Genomic DNA, 23574 nt, shown 5'->3' on the forward strand with positions numbered 1-23574 from the left:
AGACAAAAGGAAAGTCCATAATAAAGCTAAATGGACTAAATGAAAACAAACTTGAGTTTTTTAAAAAAATTCAGAAGGCAGGTTATGCAGTTTGTAAGTGATGCGCCTAAAATCAAAGGACATATAATGGTTGATAAACATGGGAAATATATATACTAAGTATACATACAGCAATCAAAAGCTAAAGTAGCTATATTAGCATCAGACAAAATAGTCACTAAGGCAGTAAGATTTCTATTTCTCAGAGTAGAATGCTGAACTGAACATCCTTCACCAAACTTTGAAACTCCCAAGTCAAGAGTAATGACTCTTAAGACATGGTAACTTTGCTTTTTATCCTCAGTCTCTATAACCCTCTACCTTCATTTCCCTTTGACATAAGACATACCTGGAATCCTCACAAAATCCGGTCCCTCATTCTGAGTTCTCTGTCCCAGTTCTTCCACCTTTATTATAATAGACTTACCCTCTGGGTTTCTGCCTTTCTCCAAACTTATTCCACTTCCCCCAACCCTCAAAACTCAACTTTTCCAGCAATTCCCTGGCAGTCCATTTGTTAGGACTCAGCTTTCACTGCCGGGGCCTAGGTTCAATCCCTGGTCAGGGAACTAAGATCCTGCAAGCCACACAGTGCGGCCAAAACAACAACAACTACAACTCGATTTTTCCATCTCAATCCTGGTGTTGAGGATTAGAGAGATCCAGGTCCCTTCTTGACCTCTGAACCAATTGCAAAATTGGGTAAAACAGATGAGATGCTTTATCTTTAAAAGATAAAGCTGCCTTTCCCAAATTCTTATATTTAAGATCTTTTCTGAATACAGTGGCCAAAGACATTTGTAATGATTTTGTCACCATAGCTATACTTTGAGAATGGCCAACAGTTAGTCTGTCTCACAAAGCATGTCACATGAGAGTGATTAGTGAGTAACCAAGCAATAGACTGGAATTCTCCTTCCAAGCATACTGACCTGAAACAAGCACAGGGCAGATTGTGACTTGTTAGGGAAAAAGTGAGGGAGGGGGCAGTGGCTAAAGGTGACAACGAGAAAGGGCCAAAGAGAACAAGAACAAAACAGAGTTTACTTACTTTTTAACCTGGATTGACACTGAAAATGTTAACATATTATTGGAATTGGACATTTACCAAAACCTGTCAAGAGGAAAGGAGAAAATAAGTTGATCCCATAAAGTACAAATCCGTTTTTCTTTTTACTAAAGGGTGGAGGGCAGAATTATGATTAGTATTGAATTTCTATATTTTTTTCTCTAAAACACTTTTAGCCAAATGAGAAAGGCCTTGACTCATGTAGAAGACCAGGATCTAGGTGAAAAGAGCTTATTTTCAGCCATAAATATCAATATTAATTCACCTTCTAGCTGGAAAGAGAAGGTATAAACAAGAAAAAAGGCTAAACTAAAAGGAGAGATTTAAACACTTGCTCAAGAAGTACAAGAGATATCACAAGACCAAAAGTGAATGTCAAAAGAATTGTATCCCAAAGAAATGCTAAAAAAGATGGGCTGATAATATTACTATAGCATTCATTTCCATGCTGAAAGATAAGCAAAGGCAAAGAAAATAGCCCCACATAAGCCTCTCTGAATAAGTACCTGGAAACACAGGGAGAATCTGAGAGAAAAAGAATGAGCAAAATGTTGCATAAACAGTAGCAGAAGGGGGTGAGAGCTGGTGAGGAGGGGTTGCTGCCTCATTTGCTCAGCCCACCGCCCTGTTGCTAGGGGAGAGTAACACTGTGGGAGTGAGTCAGGCAAGACAGAAGAGAACAGGAGGCGTCCTATCTCTGCTAAGTCAGCTGTGGAGATAATGTAGCGCAGACATTGGAGACCCGCGGAATGGGAGCTGATGAGACAGGGAGGAAGAATGCATCCCAGCTCCCACTCTGCAGCCACATCAAAGATTTCAAGGATCAGCGAAAATGCCCAACCCATTACGCAAGCAATCCTGGATACCCAGAATCTAATCTGGTTGATGAGTTTATTCAGGCCACTTTTTTGTGGACTTGGTACAAAAATGCTCCAATGACTTTTCACCAGGGAAGCAAAACAGAAAAAAACAATCTTCATACACCACCCTCATCAACATTCTCCAATGGTAATAAAACAATTCTATAACTCTGATAATTCCTTAACATAAAATCATGATCCCCAAAGACCAAATCATAGTCTCAGACTCCTTTCTCTCTCTTTTTGAGCCTAGATAACCAGCCTATGCACTTATTTTCAATCCCAGAAATCAAAGGATAGGTACACTGCTCCCTCTACTGGCTTTGCAAGTGCAGTTAAAGATGAATTTAACCTCAGAACTCTTAGCCTTTTAGCAAGATTCCTTTCTCCAGTGACCAAGAAATAGAGGGATGATGCAAGTTTCTTTTTTTTTTTTTTTTAACATCCTTATTGGAGTATAATTGCTTCTCGATGCTGTGCTAGTTTCTGCTGCACAACAAAGCAAATCAGCCATACACATACACATGTCCCCATATCTTCTCCCTCTTGCGTCTCCCTCCCACCCTCCCTATCCCACCCCTCTAGGTGGTCACAAAGCACCGAGCTGATCTCCCTGTGCTATGTGGCTGCTTCCCACTAGCTATCTATTTTACATTTGGTAGTGTATATATAAGTCCATGCCACTCTCTCACCTCATCCCAGCTTACCCTTCTGACTCCCCGTGTCCTCAAGTCCATTCTCTACGTCTGTGTCTTTATTCCTGTCCTGCTCCTAGGTTCTTTAGAACCTTTTTTTTTTTTTTTTTTAGATTCCATATATGTGTGTTAGCATACAGTATTTGTTTTTCTCTTTCTGACTTACTTCACTCTGTATTACAGACTCTAGGTCCATCGACCTCACTACAAATAACTCAATTTCGTTTCTTTTTATGGCTGAGTAATATTCCATTGTATATATGTGCCACACCTTCTTTATACATTCATCTGTCGATGGACACTTAGGTTGCTTAAAGTTAACCTTAACCAAAGATTTACAGAACCTTTACCAAACATCACATTAACAAGTTAATGTAAACGTGTACTCCAATAAAGATGTTAAAAAAATGTTCAAACCCTTAAAGATAAATTCTATTCAGTTATTTTTACTGATATTTGCTGGAACTATTGAAATTTTCTGATGTTGATGACCCTGGAGAGTCAAAGACCAGAAAACGAATTTAAGAAAGGAAAATAATAATACAGCCATTTCAGATGTTTCAAAGCAATGTTCCCACACATTTCCTATTATCTCTCTTCTCAATACTTGCAAAACTTTTGCCACCCCGTTCTTCCATCACTGAAATGTACAAACATATACAGTGTCCACCTTCAATTTTTTCTGAGTTCCCAGAAAAGTGTGTAGATGTACAGATTTTTTTAAGTAAAAGTGAAAATCTTGCAGTGTCCCTGGTAATTGAAAACTAATAGGCATAATGGCAATGGTCTAAAGATGCCAGCAATTGAATTCCCCTTACAGGATGGCTTAATGGCTATTTCCCCCTTATCGATTACGTAGCAAGTAGTCCAAAGTTGATGTTTCAGAATGTATCGTCTCTCTTCCAAGGTTGCAGTTACACCCCTAACTGATGTATTCAACCAAATTCATTTATTTGGTCATCTGGTAAATATTTACTGAGCACCTATAATGTGTTAGGCAATGTTCTAGGTGCTGCGGACTTAAGAGTGAACAAGTGACCTCATCCCCTGTTTCTCATTGAAAAGACAGAAGCCAGCTTAGTGAGTTCCCATTCATTCTCCTTACCTTTCAATGAGTTTGTACACCTCCACATATACTTGGTCAAATTCTAACTCTGTGAAGTCTTCTTTGACCAGCCTGGGCCATGAGTCTCACACCAACTCTGATTTTTCTGAAATGTCCTGTTATTAAGCCACTACACATTTCCTATCTAGACATGGGTTGGTATACAGCTGTATGCCAACAAATTAGATGTCTGTTATTGCCTTGAATTAGTATTTAAAGATTTCATTGCCATCTGACTTTTCACACATATCTGTGGTTTTTCCTCAACTAAACTAAAAGTTCTTTGAAGCAAGAAATACATGACCTGACATAGAATTATATAAGAAATCTTAAAAAGGATACAAAAATAAAATCATATTAACAACCCATCTGTTTTGAAAAGAATAATATTACATTAAATACAGTTCATCAGCAAAGTTTTATATACTGTAAAAATTAAGATGGTTATTCATAAAAATTAGATATTTTTCATGTTAAGACGTTAATTTTAGGGGCTTCTCTGGTGGTCCAGTGGTAAAGAATCCAACTTCAATGCAGGGGACACAGGTTCAATCCCTGGTTGGGGAACTACGAACCCACATGCCACGAGGCAACTAAGCCCGCGCACCACAACTACTGAGCCTACACGCCTCAACTAGAGAGACTGCGTGCCACAAACTACAGAGCCCGTGCGCCTGGAGCCCACATGCCACAACTAGAGAGAGAAAATCCACACGCCACAACTAGAGAGAAGCCTGCATGCCACAACGAAGAGCCCACATGCTGCAACGAAAGATCCTGCATGCCGCAACAAAGAACCCACGTGCTGCAACTAAGACCCGATGCAGCCAAAAAATTAAAAATAAATAAAAATTTTAAAAAGATGTTAATTGTAATCCTCAGGGCAATTTCTAAGAAAATAATTCATAAAACATAGTGAAAGAAACAACAGCAAGAGAATTTAAGTGTCATACTAGAATATATCTAACACGAGAAAAAAGGCAATAAAGAAATTAGAGGAACAAAAAGGATATAAGATATATAGAAAACAAATGACAAGCAAAATCCTAGCTTATCAGTAATTATATTAAATGTAAATGGACTAAACATTCTAATCAAAAGGCAGATATTGGCAGATTAGATTTTTTTAATGATCCGACTATATGGTGTCTATAAGAGAGATTGTTTTGATTCAAAGACACAAATAGATGAAAAGTTTAAAAATGGAAAAATGATATAGCATGCAACCAGTAACCAAAAGAGAGCTGGGGTCCTATATTAATATCAGGTAAAACAGACTTTAGGAAGAAGATTTTATGATGATGAAAGAGTCAATACATCAAGAAGATATAACAGTTATAACATATATGAATCTAATAACAGAGTCACAAAATACATGAAGCAAAAATTTACATAAATGAAGGAAGAAATAGACAATTCAGCAATAATATTTGGAGTTTTCAGTAATCCACTTGCAATAATGGGTAGAACAATTAGGCAGAAGTTCAAAAAGGAAACAGAAGACTTGAAAAATATTATAAACCAACTAGACCTAACAAATGTTGATAGAACACTCCACCCAGCTACAGCACAATACACATTCTTTTTTTTTTCCTTTTTTTTTTTTTTGCGGTACGTAGGCCTCTCACTGTTGTGGCCTCTCCCGTTGCGGAGCACAGGCTCCGGACGTGCAGGCTCAGCGGCCGTGACTCACGGGCCCAGCCGCTCCACGGCACATGGGATCTTCCCGGACCGGGGCACGAACCCGTGTCCCCTTCATCGGCAGGCAGACTCTCAACCACTGTGCCACCAGGGAAGCCCAATACACATTCTTTTTAAGCATGCATGAAACATTCTCCAGAATAGACTGTGTGTTAGGGGAATAAAGGAAGCCTTAATAAGTTTAAAATGATTGAAATCATACAAAGTATGTTCCTTGATCATAATGAAATGAAATTAGAAATCAATAATAGAAGTAAATTTGGGATTTTCACAAACATGAGAAAATTAAACAACACACTTTTAATAACCAGTGTATCAAAGAAGAAATCACAAAGAAAATTAGAAGAAAGTTTGAGATGAATGAAAATTAAGACACAACGTGGCAAATTTGTGGAATGCAGACAAAGCAGTGCTTAGAGGAAAATTTAAAGCTTTAAATGTCTACATTTAAAAGGAAGATCTAAAATCAATAACCAAATCTTCCACCTTAGACTAGAAAAAAGAAGAGCAAACTAAAACCAAAGCAAAAATAAGAAAGGAAACAATAAAGATTAGAGTGGAAATAGATGAAATAGAAACTAGAAAAATAACAAAACAAAAATAAACTAGAAAAATAACAAAATAGATGAAATAGAAACTAGAAAAATAACAAAGTAACAAAAATAACAAAATAGAAACTAGAAAAATAACAAAACTAGAAATAGATGAAATAGAAACTAGAAAAATAACGAAAGAAATACAAAATTGACATGTCTTTAGCTAGACTGTTCAATAAAAAAAAGAGAGAAGATTCAAATTACTAAAACCAGGAATGAAAGAGGGGAACATCACTATCAGCCTTATAGAAATAAAAAGGATCATAAGAAAATACTATGAACAATTATATGCCAACAAATTAGATAACCTAGATGAAATGGAAAAATTCCTAGAAAGACAGAAACTACCAACACTGACTCAAAAAGAAATACAAAATCTGAATACAGATTCTGCTATAAAATTAGTAATTGAAACACTTCCTACAAAGAAAAGACAAGACCCAAATGGCCTTACTAGTAAATTCTACCAAAGAGTTAAAGAGGAATTAACAATGCTTCTCAAATTCTTCCCCCCCAAAAAATAGAAAATATGAAACACTTTTAAATTATACTATAAGGCGAGTATTACCCTGATACCAAAACCAAGGACATCATGAGAAGAAAACTACAGACCAATATACTTCACGAATATAGGCACAAAACCCCTCACCTGATACTAATGAACCAAACCCAGCCATTTATAAAAAGAATTATACACCGCCACTAAGAGTGATTTATCTTAGGAATGCAAGATTGGTTCAAGATATGAAAGTCAACCAGTGTAGTACACCACATTAATAGAATGAAGAGCAAAAACTACATGATCATCTTGAAAGAGATTGACAAGATAACATCTTTTATGATAAAAACACTCAGAAAACTAATACAAGGAAGTGTCATCAATCTGATGAAGGTCCTCTACTAAAATCCCACAGCTAACGTCATATTTAATGAAGAAAAACTAAATACTTTCCCACCAAGATCAAGAACAAGACAAAAATGTCTGCTCTCATCACCTCTGGTGATCATTGTACTAGAGGCTCTAACCAGAGCAATTAAGCAAGGAAAAGAAATAAAAGCATCCAGATTGGAAAGGAAGTGAAATTATCTCTATTCACAGGTGACATGATCTTGTATATAGAAAATCCTAAAGAATCCAAACAAAAAAAAATATTGGAACTACTAACTGAATCAGCAATGTTGCAGAATAGAACATTAATATACAAAAATCAATTGTATTTCTATATACTATCAATGAACAATACAAAAATGAAATTTAAAGAACAATTCAATTTATAATAGCATAAAAGATAATAAAAATACTCAAGAATGAATTTAGTAAAAGAAGAGTAAGAATATACCCTGAAAACTACAAAGCATCATTTAAAAAACTTAAAGAACACCTACATTAATTGAAACACATCCTGCATTCATGAATCAGAAGACTTAATATTATAAGATGGCAATACTCCCCAGATTTATCTACAGATTCAACATAATCCCTTTCATAATCCTAGCTACCTTGTTTTGCAGAAATTTATAAGCTGATGATCCTAAGAGTCAAACGGAAATGCAAAGGACCCAGAACAGCCGAAATAACATTGAAAAAGAAAAAATTAGAAAACTCATGTTTTCCAATTTCAAAACTTACTACAGGGAATTCCCTGGTGGTCCAGTGGTTAGGACTCTGCGCTTCCACTGCAGGGGGCACGGTTCAATCCATGGTTGGGGAACTAAGATCCTGCAAGCCATGCAGCAAGGCCAAAAAAAAAAAAAAAAACTTACTACAAAGATACAGTAATCAAAACAATGTGAGGGCTTCCGTGGTGGCTCAGTGGCTGAGAACCTGCCTGCCAATGCAGGAAACATGGGTTCGAGCCCTGGTCCAGGAAGATCCCACATGCCGCGGGGCAACTAAGCCCGTGTGCCACAACTACTGAGCCTGCACTCTAGAACCCACAAGCCACAACTACCGAAGCCCAGATCCCATGCTCCGCAACAAGAGAAGCCACTGCAATGAGAAGCCCGCACACTGCAAAGAAGAGTAGCCCCTGCTCTCCACAGCTAGAGAAAAGCCCGCACACAGCAACGAAGACCCAACACAGCCAAAAATTAAATAATTAATTAATTTTTTTAGAACCCAACAATGTGAGATTGGCATAAAGCTAAACATATAGATCAATGGGATAAATAGACCCATACATCTATGGCCTGGTTTATATACCAGAAATAAATCCATATATCTATAGCCATTTGATTTTCGACAAGAATGCCAAGGCCATTCATTAGGGAAAGAATAGTCTCTTCAACAATGATCCTGGAACACCGGATATCCATGGGCAAAAGAATAAAGTTGGATCCCTACCACACACAATACACAGAAATCAACTGAAAGAAGATCAATGTCCTAAAGAGCTAAAACCATAAATCTCGTAGAAGAAAATCTTCCAAGAGGGGAACTCTTCATGACCTCAGATTTGACGATGCATTCTCAGATATGACACCAAAAGCATAAGCAACAAAAGAAAAAGTAGATAAGTTGGACTTCATCAAAATTAAAAGCATTTGTGCATAAAGGACATTATTAAGAAAGTAAAAGACAACATGCAGAATGGGAGAAAAAAGTATACATATACACATCAGATAAAGGTTTAGTATGTGGACTAAATGAACTCCTACAACTCAACAGTAAAACAACAAACAACCCAATTATAAATGGGCAAAGGACTTGAATAAACAGATTCCTAAAGAAGCCATATGGCCAAAAGGCACATGAGAAAATGTCAACATCATTAGGCATCAGGGAAACGCAAACTGAAACCACAAAGAGATACCACTTCACACGCACTAGGATCACTATAATCAAAAAGATAGATAATAAGAAGTGTTGGCAAGGATGTGGAGAGATTTGAACTGTCATACATTGCTGGAGGGAATATAACATGGTGTAGCCATTTTGAAAAACAACTTGGAAGTTTCTCAAAAATAAAACACAGGGTTGCCATATGACCCAGGGTTTTCACTCCTAGGTATAAACTTAAGAGAAATCAAAATATATTTCCACACTAAATAAAACTTGTACACAGATGTTCATAGCAACCAAAAAGTAGAAGCAATCCAGTTGTCCTCAACAGATAAATGAATCAACAAAATGTGTATACTATTCATGCAATGGAATATTTTTCAGTCATTAAAAGGAATGTAGTATTGATATATACTACAACACGGATGAAAACATTATGCCAAGTGAAAGAAACCAGACATGAAAGATCACATATTGTTCTTTTTAAAGATATTTTGGCTGTCCTGGGTCCCTTGCATTTCCATGACTCTTAGGATCATCAGCTCGGCCATTTCCACAAATAGAATCGATTTCATAGAAATGAAATCTATTTTGCAAATAGGCAAATCTATAGAGATAGAAAGTAGATTAGTGGTTGTCAGGGGCTCAATGAGTTGTCAGGGGGAAGAGAAAATGACCACTAATGGGTGCAGGATTTCCTTTCGGGGTGATGAAAATGTTCTAAAATTAGCTACTGGTAACGGTTGCAGAACTCTGTAAATCTGCTTAAAACTACTGAATTGCAGACTTTCAGAGTTAATTTTATGGTATATGGATGTATGGTATATTTCAATAAAGCCGTCATTTTAAAAAATCCAGTCCATCCTAGAAAATTGGGATGGCATAGTTATTATATTCATTTTTCTTTCTAGCCCTCACAATTTATAGCAAGATGCCTTGTACATAGAAGTGCCAAAAATACATACATGTATGAATGCATATTATTGTTCACAAAATGCCCCAAATATTAGTTGGAGTTTCTCAAGGGATTCAAACTCCTGAGGCAAAGCCCATGTTTTAAATTTCATGAACATTCACCACTATTAGACCTTGCATAATGATTACACTTAGCCTGGAAATAGTTACAGTGGGTAAAAATGCTCAGCATCTTAATCCACCTGTAACTCATGATTGTTAAGGAGGCCATGCTGTCATGGGAGGACTCTGAAGTCAGACTATCTAGGTTTAAATCCACCTTCTATGATTTAATAATGGTATGACCTTGGATGAATAACTTAACCTCTGTGAGCCTTATTTTCCTCATCAGTAAGGACAGGATTAATGATAATATTGATAGTAACCACGTTCCAGGGCTGTGTGAGGCTTAAATGAGGCAAGGGGTGTAAAGTACTAATATGGCCTTATTATTCATTCATAGAGTTGCTCGACATTCACTGAGCACTGATTTTAATGCTCTGCCCTCAGAAGACAGAAGTAGAAGACAAATCAATGCAGTGAAGTGCTCTCGCTTGGAAAGACATCCAAAGAACATAAGAGGGGTTCCCAAGGGGTGAGAGGCTCTGTGTGTATGTGGATGGTCAGAGGCACAGGGTATGAAGAAAAGTTTTATGGAAGAAGTACCACTCGAACAGAACGTTTATTTAACTTAAAAAAAAAGTATTCATTCCCCAGGTTGAGAGAAACAGGGAAATAGGACATTCCAAATGGATGGAGTGATAAAAGGAAATCATCATTTTTTCAGGGGGCTGTGATTAACTCAACACAAGAACAGATCCAAGGTGAGAGCAGTCACAGAAAAGGCTAGGGAAGCAGGAGCGGGATCGTAGAAGTCCTTGTTTTCCCCCTCACTAGGGCAGACTGAATTTCCTGACAAGCGGGAATCACCCCTCCCCCACTCCAGCAGAGTCATTTTCTTTGGTTGGTTTTCTTTCCAAAGGTCATAGAGCAAAACAGAGGAAAGACTGAACCTTTGAGGCAGCTTGAGTATTTCCAGAGTGTTCTGGTGATGTCAATGCTGACAAAGCCAGTCATTCGTTGGCTGATCATCACTGAGCACCCAGAGGCTGCAGGACAATTATCAGGAGTGACAGTTTTCCTTGATAAATGCATCTGTACTTTGCACAATTCCCAGTTTCCCTTGCGTGCTCCCAGCATGCACTACTCCCACATTGGGCACCGGAGGTTGAAACAAGATGGCAGCTCCCAGAGGAGTGCCTTCAATTACCCACAACAAGCATCTGGGCATAAGCCCCCATCATAGGTGATTATGGCCACAGGTTAATCCAGCAGTTCCTCCTAATTGATAGCTTGGAGTATTGAAGAAGCCAGAAGTGACCACAACTCTCCAAGTTTTTGGAAAAGCCCAGCTGGCTGAGTGTCAGCTTTCCGTTAGACCAAACCTTGGTGTGTTGTTTAACCACATCACCCTTTCCTGGAATCTGGCCCTTTGGCTGACACTCCTCTGTGGAGACAGAGTGTCCCTTTTGTGGTTCAGAAATACCATGTAGGCTTTTCTTCTGCCTCAGCATTCCCAATTCTCATTCTTTCGACTTCTTCCAATCTGTTCTTCGCTTCTCTCAGAAATACGCTCAGTCTTTCCTCCCTCGTTTTTTCAGTTTATTTTCTTCAGACTTGTTTTATTTTTTTCTTTTCCTTCAAAAGACCTGATGTCCCTTTCTTTTCCTGCTCCTTGATTTCTCCATTTCTCTCTCTTTCCCTCTGCCCTCCTCCCTCCTTCTCTCACTTCCTGTCTTTCTATTTTTTTCTAAACTGACCTCAGATGAAAACAATAGATTAATCATATTGTATATTTCATAACACTCTCAGCAGTTTCCATGCATGGCCCTCTTTTATTTGGTTCATGTTTTTTCTAATTTCTTGTTTTTAATAATGTAATAAGCACCAATGAATCTAACAACTATTGAAACAAAAAGGGGGATCTCACAATATCCTACAGCAAAACATTTGGTAGCCTTCTATCGTAAGCCCTGGCTCCCCCACACAGGGTATCCACCATGCCGAATCCTGGCCATCATTCCTTCCTTTATTTTAATACAGTTTTATTGTTTCTACATGTAGTTCTAAAAAATGTCTTACTCTAGTTTTTTAAGTTTATGAAAGGTATGGTGCTTTTATCTACTTCTTTGTTTTAGCCTTACTTTATAGATTTCTTTTTACTTTTTATTTTGAAATAAGTTCAAAGTTACAAAAAAGTTTCAAGGATAGTACATAAACTGCCATAGAGCCTTACTGATATATATTATTTATATTTTACTTATGTATTTGTTTGTTTGTAGAGAGAGAGTTATTACTCTCCAACTCATTTGAAAATAAGTTGCATATATCTTCCTTCTTTAGCCCCTAACACAGGGGTCCCCAACCCCTGGACCATGGACCAGTACCAGTCTGTGGCCTGTTAGGAACCGGGCTGCACAGCAGAAGGTGAGTTGCAGGCAAGTGAACGAAGCTTCATCTGTATTTACAGCCGCTCCCCATCACTCACATTACCACCTGAGCTCCACCTCCTGTCAGATCAGCAGCGGCATTAGATTCTCATAGGAGCACGAACCCTACTGTGAACTGCCCATGTGAGGGATCTAGGTAGCGCACTCCTTATGAGAATCTGATGCCTGATGATCTGCGGTGGAGCTGAGGTGGTGATGCTAGCACTGGGGAGTGGTTGCAAATACAGATTATCATTAGCAGAGAGGTTGAACTGCACAGAGGCCGTGATAAATCAATTGCTTGCAGACTCATATCAAAACCCTATTAGCGAGTGGCAAGTGAAAACAAGCTCAGGGCTCCCACTGATTCTGCATTATGGTGAGTTGTATGATTATTTCATTATATATTACAATGTAATAATAATAGAAATAAAGTGCACAATAAATGTAATGTGCTTGAATCATCCCGAAACCATCTCCCCCCACACACCCCTGACTGATCCATGGAAAATTTGTCTTCCATGAAACCGGTCTCTGGTGTCAAAAAGGTTGGGGATCACTGCCCTAACACATCAGTGTGTATTTCCTGAGAATAAGGAAAATCTCTTACATAACCACAAATGAGGAAATTTAACATTGATACTATGCTTATACTTTAGCAACAGTCCATTTTTAACTATCTCAATACAGTAAGTCCCCCACATGTGAACCTTCAAGTTGCGAACGTTCAAAGATGTGAATGTGCATTTTCATGTCCAATCATGTAACTTACTTCAAGTGTCTGGCATTATCTGTAAAAATTGGGTACCTAGACTAACTTTATTGGACTTACAAACAAACTGGACTTGCGAACGCACTCTCGGAATGGAACTCGATCATATGTAGGGGACTTACTATAACAGCATTTACAGCAGTTTTTTCAAGTACAAAAATCTGATTCAGATTTGCACATGACATTCAGTTGTGTGTCTCTAGTCTTCTTTAACCTCAAACATTTCCTCCACAATTCTTTACTCTTCATGACATTTAATATTTGTCTGGTATCTTGTTAACATCACTCAATTTGGGTTCTCCTGATGTTTCCTTTCTATTGCATTCAGGATACACTTTTTTGGCAGGAATACCACAGAAGTGATGCTATGTGCTATGTAAATCACATCCAAAGGCCCCTCATTAGTGACTTCAGATTTGATTCCTTGATTATGGTGCTACCCTGTTTCTCTAGATGACATATTTGCATATAGTCTTTGGAAAATTACTATTTCACTTAATAGCACACTGTTAAGACTCACCCACATTGATGCATGTCACTTTTCTCTCTCTCTCCCACACCCACCCACAGACACACACACCAACCTACACACACACACACACACACACACACACATTTTCTTATTTTCTTTCTTCCTGTCTTCAATTTTCCAGCCACATTCTTACTCAAAATCAATTTGGAAGTATACAACTCTTAGCTGAAGTATGTACCATCTCTTGTTCAATTACTACAGACTAAATCTCCAAAGATTGGTGTATAACGTGCCAAAGATATGTGTTGTTATGAAAATAGGTGGCTTAGCAAAGAAGCAGATACCAAAGAGATCATAAAGGGACCCTTCGCCTTTTACTCACTCACCCAACTAACCTGTCGACATTCATTAACTGAGTAACTATTATGTTCCCAGCACCAGGCTTGACTAGAAAGGGGCATAAAAGTGCAAAACCACAAAGGGCTTAGAAGCCCAATATATACACACACACCCCACCAGCAGTTCACCGTGGACACCTCTCTCACACTTCAAGGCTCAGCTCAAAAGTCACCTTCTCCTGCCAATGCAGGGGACACGGGTTCGAGCCCTGGTCCGGGAAGATCCCACATGCTGCGGAACAACTAAGCCCGTGCGCCACAACTACTGAGCCTGCTTTCTAGAGCCCGCGAGCCACAATTACTGAGCCTGTGCTCTAGAGCCCGCAAGCCACAACACTGAAGCCCGTGTGCCGCAACTACTGAAGCCCATGAGCCTAGAGCCCGTGCTACGCAGCAGGAGAAGCCACTGCAGTGAGAAGCCCACGCACCGCAATGAAGAGTAGCCCCCACTGGCGCAGCTGGAGGAAGCCCACGTGCAGCAACGATGACCCAACGCAGCCAATAAATTAAAAAAAAAAAAGTTACCTTCTCTGTAAAGCTACCCATCCCTGCACCAACCCTACGTACCTGAGAACCTACTACTTGCCAAGCACAGTATTACATGCTTTCCTCAGAGCAGTTCAAGAAGGCTCTGCCTTCTTATTTCAGCTCTCCTAATACAAACTATGTCCTTTCCGTGGTCTATTTAGTGCCACATTTTTCACAACTTTGTGCTTTTTATTGATGATTTCACTGTTTAAAATGACCCCCAAGCGTAGTGCTGAAGTGCTGTCCAGTATTCCTAAGTGAAAGAAGGCTGTGATGTGCCTTACTGAGAAAGTATGTGTATCAGATAAGCTTCCTTCAGGCATGAGTTTTAGTGCTGTTGGCTGTGAGTTCAATGTTAATAAGTCAACTATATATTAAATAAAGTCTCCTTAAACAAAAACATACATAAAACAAGTTTATGTATTGACCAATTTACAGAAATGTGACCAGAGACTGTTAGGACCCTAATTCTGTATTTTCCCTAAGAGTAATGCTTTAGTATCGGTAGTGACTGGTGACTGTAGAAAATAATAATACTGTGAGTAATAAGAATCAACTGTAGTAGGTGACAAATAAATATATGATGAAAAGATGAAGGAAAGAAGCCATCTGTTGGAAAAATGACATTAACAGAGGAAAAGTTGCTTTATGAACCCACATGAAGCCAAATATACATAAATAGATTTTATATTAATATGATAAAGAAGTGACAGAAAGTAGATTATCCTATAATAAGGAGAACATGCAAAGGGGAAGGGATAATACATGTACATTTCCTACTCAATGGGAAGAAAATGTTCTGTGACAATTTCTTTCCAAAAGAATGAATATTTATTATGCAAATTCAAGCACATCTGGCTGCCGTGAATTTAACACTCCATAATTAATAACTTTATCTCACTGAGCACATTAAAAATCTGTATGTTTTACATTTGCAAAAATATAATAGCACCACATTTTTTAACCACAAAAGTTTTCAAGGGCCCACTGTAACTCTTTTCCAAATTTTTATTAATACTTTTTCCTTACTAAAAAACACAATGTGATTATCTCCATTTTTTAAAAATGCACTAGAATATTTATCTTTGACCTCTTCATAAAGCAAGGAGAAGAGAGCTTTCAATTGACTTTGTAAAGCACATTCTACACTGTTGCATGATGGGAGAGGACCTGACCTGACAGTTCCTTATCCACATGATTGTGGTAAAAGTAGACATAACATTATGGCTCAAACAGAACAAAGATGAGCTTACAAAGTACATGGTTTAAATAATTCCAGAGCTTTGGAACACAGATCTCTTTTTTCAAGACATGAATCTCATGTAACCATAATCATGATTGGTGGTGGGGAAGTTTAAAAACAGAGTGTCCCCCAAACCCTCCAGACTTAGTTATACCACAGCTAAATCAGGTGATTCCAACACATGATTCACATCCCACAAAAAATGAAATGTTTACAAAAACAAGGCTCCCAAAGGATAAAGTAGCCTTTTCTCAAAATCCATTCAAAATTTTAAGCCAATCTTTCTATGTTTTGCTTGCCATAACTACCAGGTTTCCTATTCTAAAATAAAAGGTTCATACAAACACACACACAATTTTCACATCTAAGTTTTAGCATTCTGACATATTTTAAAAGCAACTTTGCCTTAGCAGATTCAGGTCACAAGTCAAGGCTATTACTGTAGTGATTTGTATATACATACATTTTTTATTACGGAAATTTTTAACCATACACAAAATGGTAGAAGAAATAGTACAGCAAACTCCCGTATACCAATCACCCAGCTTCAGAAATTATTAGAGATATTAGAGATATTTTTAAATGCAAAGAAAAAATTACACAGCATCATACCTTTTCCTGCCTACAACTACAGAAACAATAATATGACCACCAACACTGAATGCGTTATAGAATATGAGCTGTTTGACCTGCAAACACATTAAATTTTGACCCTAAAGTGCCCAGGGGAGTAGCTGCATAGAGCAATTTTCCTAAATCCCTTGTATAATAAAATTGATGGTAAAAATTCACGTTGACTGTAACATATGATGTTTTTAAATTTTTTTATTGTTATAAAGCTATGCATTTTCATTTTGTAAAGTTTGCAAACACAGTCACACAAATTTGCATATGGGTGGGTATTTTATGGTATTATGAAATAACTGTTCATTTTTTTGGTGAGATAACAGTATTATGTTTAAGTAAGAGTATTATTTTTAGGAGATGCATTAATGAAGTAATTGAAGGAGAAATGTTATAATGTCTGCAACTTGCTTTTCAAATGATTCAGCAAAAACTGTATATGTGTCTCTGTGTGTGTGTGTGTGTGTGTGTGTGTGTGTGTGTAGATCCAGGGTTGGCAAAATATTTCTGTAAAGGGCCAGACAGTAACAGTTTTAGGCTTTATAGACCAAAAGACAAAATCAAGGATATTTTGTAGATAACTGTATAACTAGTTAAAATGTTGCTGCTTAAAAATGTAAAAACTCTTCTTTAATCTATCAGTGTTGTACAAAGACAGGTGATAAGCAAGATTTGGCCTTGGCCTTAGTTTGCCAACTCCAAATGTAGATAGACAGATACATAGATACATATAGATAGATATAGATAGGGTAAATATGAGAAAACTAACAACTGTTGAGTCTAAGTAGAGGGCACGTGGATGTTCATTGTATTAGTCTTTCAAATTTTCTGAACGTTTGAAGAATTTCATAATAAAAACTTGGGGAAAATACAAACACATAAAAACACAATGAAAATAAATATCATCCACGATACAAGTACCTAGATAGAGATTAACATCTTGGTAAAGTAGATTTTATTTTTAGTTCTTGGAAGGTGTGTTTTTTCTGACTATAATGAGATGCTACTCCGTATCAAGTTTTATAGCCCGCCATTTTCATTCACCATTGATTCATAAGCATTTTCACATGTCATCATCATATGATGGACATATATATTCCACTGAACAAATGTTTTAAGATGTCTTAACTATTTCCCAAGCATTGAACATTCAATGTGTTTCCAGTTCTTCACCCACACAAATAAGAATTTTTTAGCTTTTTTTCCATTTTCTACTTTTTATTTTGAAATTTAAAGCTCTGGAAAAGTTACAAGGGCAATACCATAAACACCACATACCTTCCACCTAGGTTCACCAATTGCTAACAGTTTAACACATTTGTTTTATCTCCCCTCTGTATATTTATTTTTTATTGTTATTTTGAGAATCTTGAGTATATTACTCTTAAATTTCTTACTAAAATATTTGAAGACCACTGAAGAGCTGATTTCCTCAGGGTTTCCAGTTTTCACAGTAAATGTCCTCTGAGACCTAACTGATCTTGAGTGGCAGAAAAAAGACTCAGAAATATACATATATATTAACAAACCTAGTAGCTATTTTTAAGGACAAACTCAAATGAAAATCTTCACTTTGCCAACAGAAAGTTACATCATGTATTAGTAAGAGTTAGATCTCTAATGCTTTACTTACTCTGTAAAGAGACACAGCCCCAAACACATTTTTCCAAAATGAGAATGTGACGTGTTAGTGTCATATCACACCTCTGTTGTAATTTAATTTTCTCTTTATACAGATTTTGCTCTGTCTCCGTCCTCATCCAGCTTTGTGGGAAAACTCACCAAAGCTGCTTTGAATGTTTTTCTTTGACTCCACTGCCACCTAGTGTGGAGAAAAAAGAATTCTGGGCTCTGTAAAAAAAACTTGAATGTGTACTATCAATATTTGCTTACTTATCTGGATTCAAAGCCTGTTTTATTGCAGAATAAACTCTTGGGAACTACACCCACCATGGTCTTCTTGCTTTGCATTAAGTAACAATTCTACGAAAAACAATCATACTTCAAAAATTAGACTGTATTTCACGTTATTGTGAAACAAGGTAGGAGATAAGGCTTGGTTTTCCCAACGTCCCTGTGGCCCACGTGGCCCTTTCACTCCAATCACACACTTAGGTCGTTAAGGTGGTATTTTCCTTCTTTCCAGTGTGATAGGTTGGAAAGAGGGTGGAGAAAAGAGGGAAAGAAGGAGAAATTCAAAGGAAAGAGGAGGAGAATGAGAGAGGGTCATAGATGATGGGAAACATAATAATAAAGACGCTAAAAAGACTAAAGATGGGGTACAGATACAAGAAAGAAAATGGAGAGGGAAAGCAGTGCAATGTTAGAATAAGAGACACAGAGCCTAGAAAGACAGGGAAATATAGGGGAAGATGCAAGGAACCAAGGCAGAAAGAGGAAAGAAAAGAAAAGGGGAAGGTGAGGGGGTGCCAGGGTTAGGTGGTCGTTCATTGATCAGCCTTGGGAGGGACCACTAGGCCAGGACCGCACACCTTGGGCAGTTTAGAGATCTCAGTCCCCCCTGACCCCACATCCCACCCCATTGCACACACACTTCTGCTCCCCAGCCCTGCTTCGTCCTTTCCCTGATGCCCACCGCCTCCTTTCCCACAGGACAACTAGGGTATTTGTTACACAAGCTGTCCACCAGCAGTGGAACGTAAGTTCAAGGAGGGCAGAGATCTTGGCCTTTTTTTTCTTCCTGTTTTGTTCTCTGATGGATCCCGTGTCTAGAGCAATGTCTGGTACATTATGACATGCATTTAATAAACATTTATTGAATAAATGAAGGCATGGGGGGCACTCTAGAAATGGACAAGAAGATGTATTTGTAACGTTTGTTTTGCTTTATGACAGTGATACCTTTTCTCCTGGGCAGATCACATTTTTATTCGCAGGTTACCAGCTGGTTTTCAACACATCCTGCTACAGACTGAATGTTGTGTCCCCCTCAAATTTATATATTGAAACCTAACGCCCAATGTGATGGATGGTATTAGGAGGTGGGGCCTTTGGGAGGTGCTTAGGTCATGAGGGTAGAGGCCTCATGAATGGGATTAGTGCCCATATAAGAGACCCCACAGAGCTCCCTCGGGCCTTCTACCATGTGAGGACACAGGGAGAAGTCTGCGACCCAGAAGAGAGCCCTCGCCCAACCACACTGGCACCCTGATCTTGGACTTCCAGCTCCAGAACAGTGAGAAATAAACTTCTATTTTTCATAAGCCATGCAGTATTTCATTACAGCAGTCTGAATGGACTAGGACACTTCCCTTCCGAGGAGACAAGCACTTGTTAAAAATTACTGGCACTCCACTCAACAGTGGTTCTGAAAGTCAAATTCTGATATCAGAAACAGAGGTACCGATAGGAAACATGTAATAGAATCAAATCACGTTTTAGAGACGACAAAGCAAACTAGAGAAGAGATAGGTCCTCACCTCAGGCTAAATCTTAGAAAGAATGTTCTAGAGCAAGAAAAGCAAGTTATAAAAGGTTGTTTTGTTTCTTGCTATTTAATATGTTTAAAATTTCTCCTTTTCCTACATTTTCCTCCTTGTAAATTATACTAGATGTCTTATCTTTCCAATACCAGGCTCAAACAGATAAAATGATAACTGAATTACTGAACCTTATCAGTATAATAAAAGATTCTGAAAACTCATTTAAAAAATTACTTAGGAGTTAGAAGATGACATGAAAAGATAGCAAAATCTTTAAGAAGGGCTATAGAAAGGGAAAGCGTCTTAAAGAAGACGTTTCTGTATCTGAAATTTGAAAAATTTGTGTGACAATGGCACACTTCATTACATAATTGGAAACATTAGTGGCAGCTGAATTCAGTACTCAAAAATCAATGAAAAGGAATGTTTTCAAGTATCTCACGGATGGGTCTTCACTAGATGGAGATACAAAGGTTGATTTGAAAATCTGGTGCTTGAAGGACGTTTGTAAAATGCTGCTGATTCTACAAGTGTTCACACAAATAGGTCTTGCCAGCCAGACACTAACATTGCTTTCAGATCACACATCAAACTTTTCCAAGCATTCACACATACGTTATCTTAAATTTGGTCCTCCCAATATGTCTGTGGTATAGATAGGACCAGGTATTATCTTCAGCTGCACCGTTTTGTGGCTTTAAAGGAGGGAAGCTGGATTTACCCTATTTTCCCATCTCAGCCTCCCATGTCATGGACGTGATAGTCATGGCAGCCCAGGACCAGAGGTCTCTCCCACCTTCCACCAGACCACTGTGTGTCCTGGAGCAGATATCATGGCGCTGTGCATCCTAGTGGGTGAATGCACAAGGGGTTCTACATCTCAGATGGGACTTCTAAATAGTTTGGAGGAAAGAGCTGGCACAGCTTGGTCACTGTCTGTGACCGCAGGCAAGTAAACTCTTCAGGCTTTGGATTCCTCATTTATAAAGTGATCATGTAGTTCTGTGTGGTCTTTAAGGTAGTGGATTCCAGACAATGAGTCCATGGGTCAGTTTGAAAACAAAATTTTTTTTTAATTTTAAGGATTAACATAGGCTTGCCAACCCTTTATGTGCAAAATAAATTCAAGACGTCGACAACTACAACCATCTACTCACCCCACCCCTCCTCTCACCCTTACTACAATCAGTGAAGAATTGACACAGAGATCCAAATGAGGACCCAAAACCACTTTGTCACGGGGTTGGTCAAGTGCCAAGTGCTCCACAGAGTAATAGGGTGCCTCAGAAAGCTGAATAAGGGGATGCTAGCTGGCATCTCTGGAGGAGTCGGGTTTAGCAACCACGCCTGACGCCAGTCATGCAGCGCAGCCTGTCCGGGAAGGTGACTCCTCTGCCTAGAAGAGCTGGGCCTGTGCTCCCCACACCTGTCCTGGTGGCTGCTTCTGGGGGCTGAGAAGTGGGCAGCTCAGCTACTGCCCCAGAAGACTCTGAAGCAGGTCAAAACAGAATGTTAAGATAACTTTAAGGCCATATACACTATAGGCCAAAAGTCATTGCTTTTTCTGTTTTCCATTCCAAATGATATTCCATTCAATACTCAACATCGCTCACCAGAGACCTTGCAATGCACACCAGACAAAAGTCTAAAACACTCTAAATAACACAAAGCCAGCAACACATAAATGCCCAAATTTTAACCTAAACCTACATCAACGATTCTGTTTCCAAAGAGAGGTTGAATTCCAAACAGGAAATCCTTTGATCTGGGTCAATTAAAGTCCAAAGACATTAAGGTTCAACATTTTCTCTCTCTCAGATTGCTGTATGGTACAAATCTTCTCAAGAACACAATCCTGACAGCAGAACTGTCTCTTTCATGAGTGTTACAGACAGAAGCTCATGGATCCCAGTGGCACAAAAGGCACTTTTAGGAGCAAGCCAGAGGTTAGAGGTACCATCCACAAGCAGGCTTCCAATGGGATGGATCCTGAGAGAGGAGCCATGGAAATTGTGGCACTCCTGTATCTCCTTGATTGCCCTATCTGTGCTTCTCAGCTGAGGTGAAGAATGTATCCCACATCTTCTTCCACTCCCCAGCTCTATGCTCAGGAAGATGCTAGGACTCTCTGTGCATTTTTAGGCCATTCCCAGAACTATTGGTACAACGGATACCAGCTGTCACGTTGAGGGTCTGGCTCAAGTTCCCATAGAGAACAGTTATATACATACAGTGGAATTATTAGCCAAGCTTAAAAAAGAAGGAAATTCTGACACATGATACAACGTGAATCAGCCTTAAAGACATTATGCTAAAAGTGAAAGAAGCTAGTCACTAAAGGATAAGTAAGATTCTTCTTATATGTGGTACTTAGAATAGTCAAATGCATAGAGACAGGAAGTAGAATGGTGGTTGTCAGGATCTGGAGGTAGGAGGGAGTTATTGTTTCATTGGTACACAGTGTCAATTTGAGAAGATGAAGAAGTTCTGGAGATGAATGGTGGTCATGGTAACCCAGCAATGTGAATGTACTTAATATCACTGAGCTGTACACTTAAAAATGGTTAAGATTGCAAATTTTATATGTATTTTACTACAATTTTAAAACTTTTAATCATAAAAAATCTCTTAGCCTGCTTGTAGAACTACAAACACCGTTGTACGATTCTCTTCCATGATTCTTTCCAGCCCTTAGCTATGCAGTGATGCCAGAAACAATGAGACCGTCAAAGCATCGAGGCTCTTTTACTAATTCTATAGCCAACCCAGCCCTTCTGAACTCTCCATTTTGATTCATAGAGGAAGGCTCTTCCTCCAATATTTCCACGTCTAGGTCTATGCTGGGAAGAGAGCTTCCACTCCATGCTCTTGCCATCCAAAAGGAAGAGAAGCACCTAATCTAATCGATCAGCTGACATTCACAGGGTGTAGTTCACTGGTGGGCAAGATCTGGGTGAGAGTTCACTGCACCTGGATGTCTCTTTGTGCAGTTAAGCAGGCTAAGCCCAGCCCAGTCTAGCAATCCAGAATTCTGTCTCTGCTCCACCTTCTCTGCCTGTGACTGGGTGTGAGTCAGATCAGCCTTGTGGAGTGGACCCGGTTGAATTTGTTTGGAAGGGAGGGAGAAGACTGTCCTCTGGACTGGATTTAGAGTGTTGCTGAGCCCTTGCCCAGCCCAGGACCAAAGTGATAGTTTGATCCCCATCTGGGTCTCAGTTTCTTGAGCCTCTTCTCCTCCAACAGGGGCAAGAGAAGCAAAACTTTACCTTTACCTGTCTTAGGCTTTCAGCTGGGGCTCTTAACAACAACAACAAATTAACAAGAGAAAAACAAAGCATGCAGCTCACATCAGTCAGGAGAAATCTAAATGAAGAATAACTCAAAGCGGTGGCTTAGAACTCTAGCTTATATAGCATCTTCAACCAAGAACAATAAATCTCTAGAGAAATGATAGGACAAAGGAAAGCAGTTTTAGACTTCCAAGAGCAGCAAACTGTGTGGGGAGGTAACCATATGGGAGGACACTAGTGGAGTAAGATTTGTTTGCAGATTCTTCTGGTGTCTCTGGGCTGATAAGAGTCTATCTCCAGTAAAAGGAGAATTTATAGGGAGTTCCCTGGTGGCCTAGGGGTTAGGATTCTGGGCTTTTACTGCTGTGGCCAAGTTCAATCCCTGATCAGGGAACGAAGATCCTGCAAGCTGTGCCAAAAAAGTAAAAAAATTTGAAAATTAAAAAAAAAAGAATTTATACCCTGGCTTTAGGTGGAAAGCAGGGAGCTTTTCCTACATTTGCTGCTTCTTAAT

General features: G+C 38.7%; 1 long non-coding RNA gene across 1 annotated transcript in view; it reads left to right on the forward strand.

Moving 5' to 3' along the window:
• LOC307189156 overlaps positions 1–12517 on the forward strand; it is a 36246-nt gene extending 23729 nt beyond the window's left edge. The window contains exon 3 of the long non-coding RNA XR_013829110.1: positions 10265–12517. This is a non-coding gene — a long non-coding RNA (uncharacterized lncRNA). The remainder of the gene's footprint in view (positions 1–10264) is intronic.
• The last annotated feature ends 11057 nt before the right edge of the window (positions 12518–23574 follow it).

Source organism: Stenella coeruleoalba (assembly GCF_951394435.1).
Source record: "Stenella coeruleoalba genome assembly, chromosome: 7".
In the NCBI taxonomy this organism is placed as follows: domain Eukaryota; kingdom Metazoa; phylum Chordata; class Mammalia; order Artiodactyla; family Delphinidae; genus Stenella; species Stenella coeruleoalba.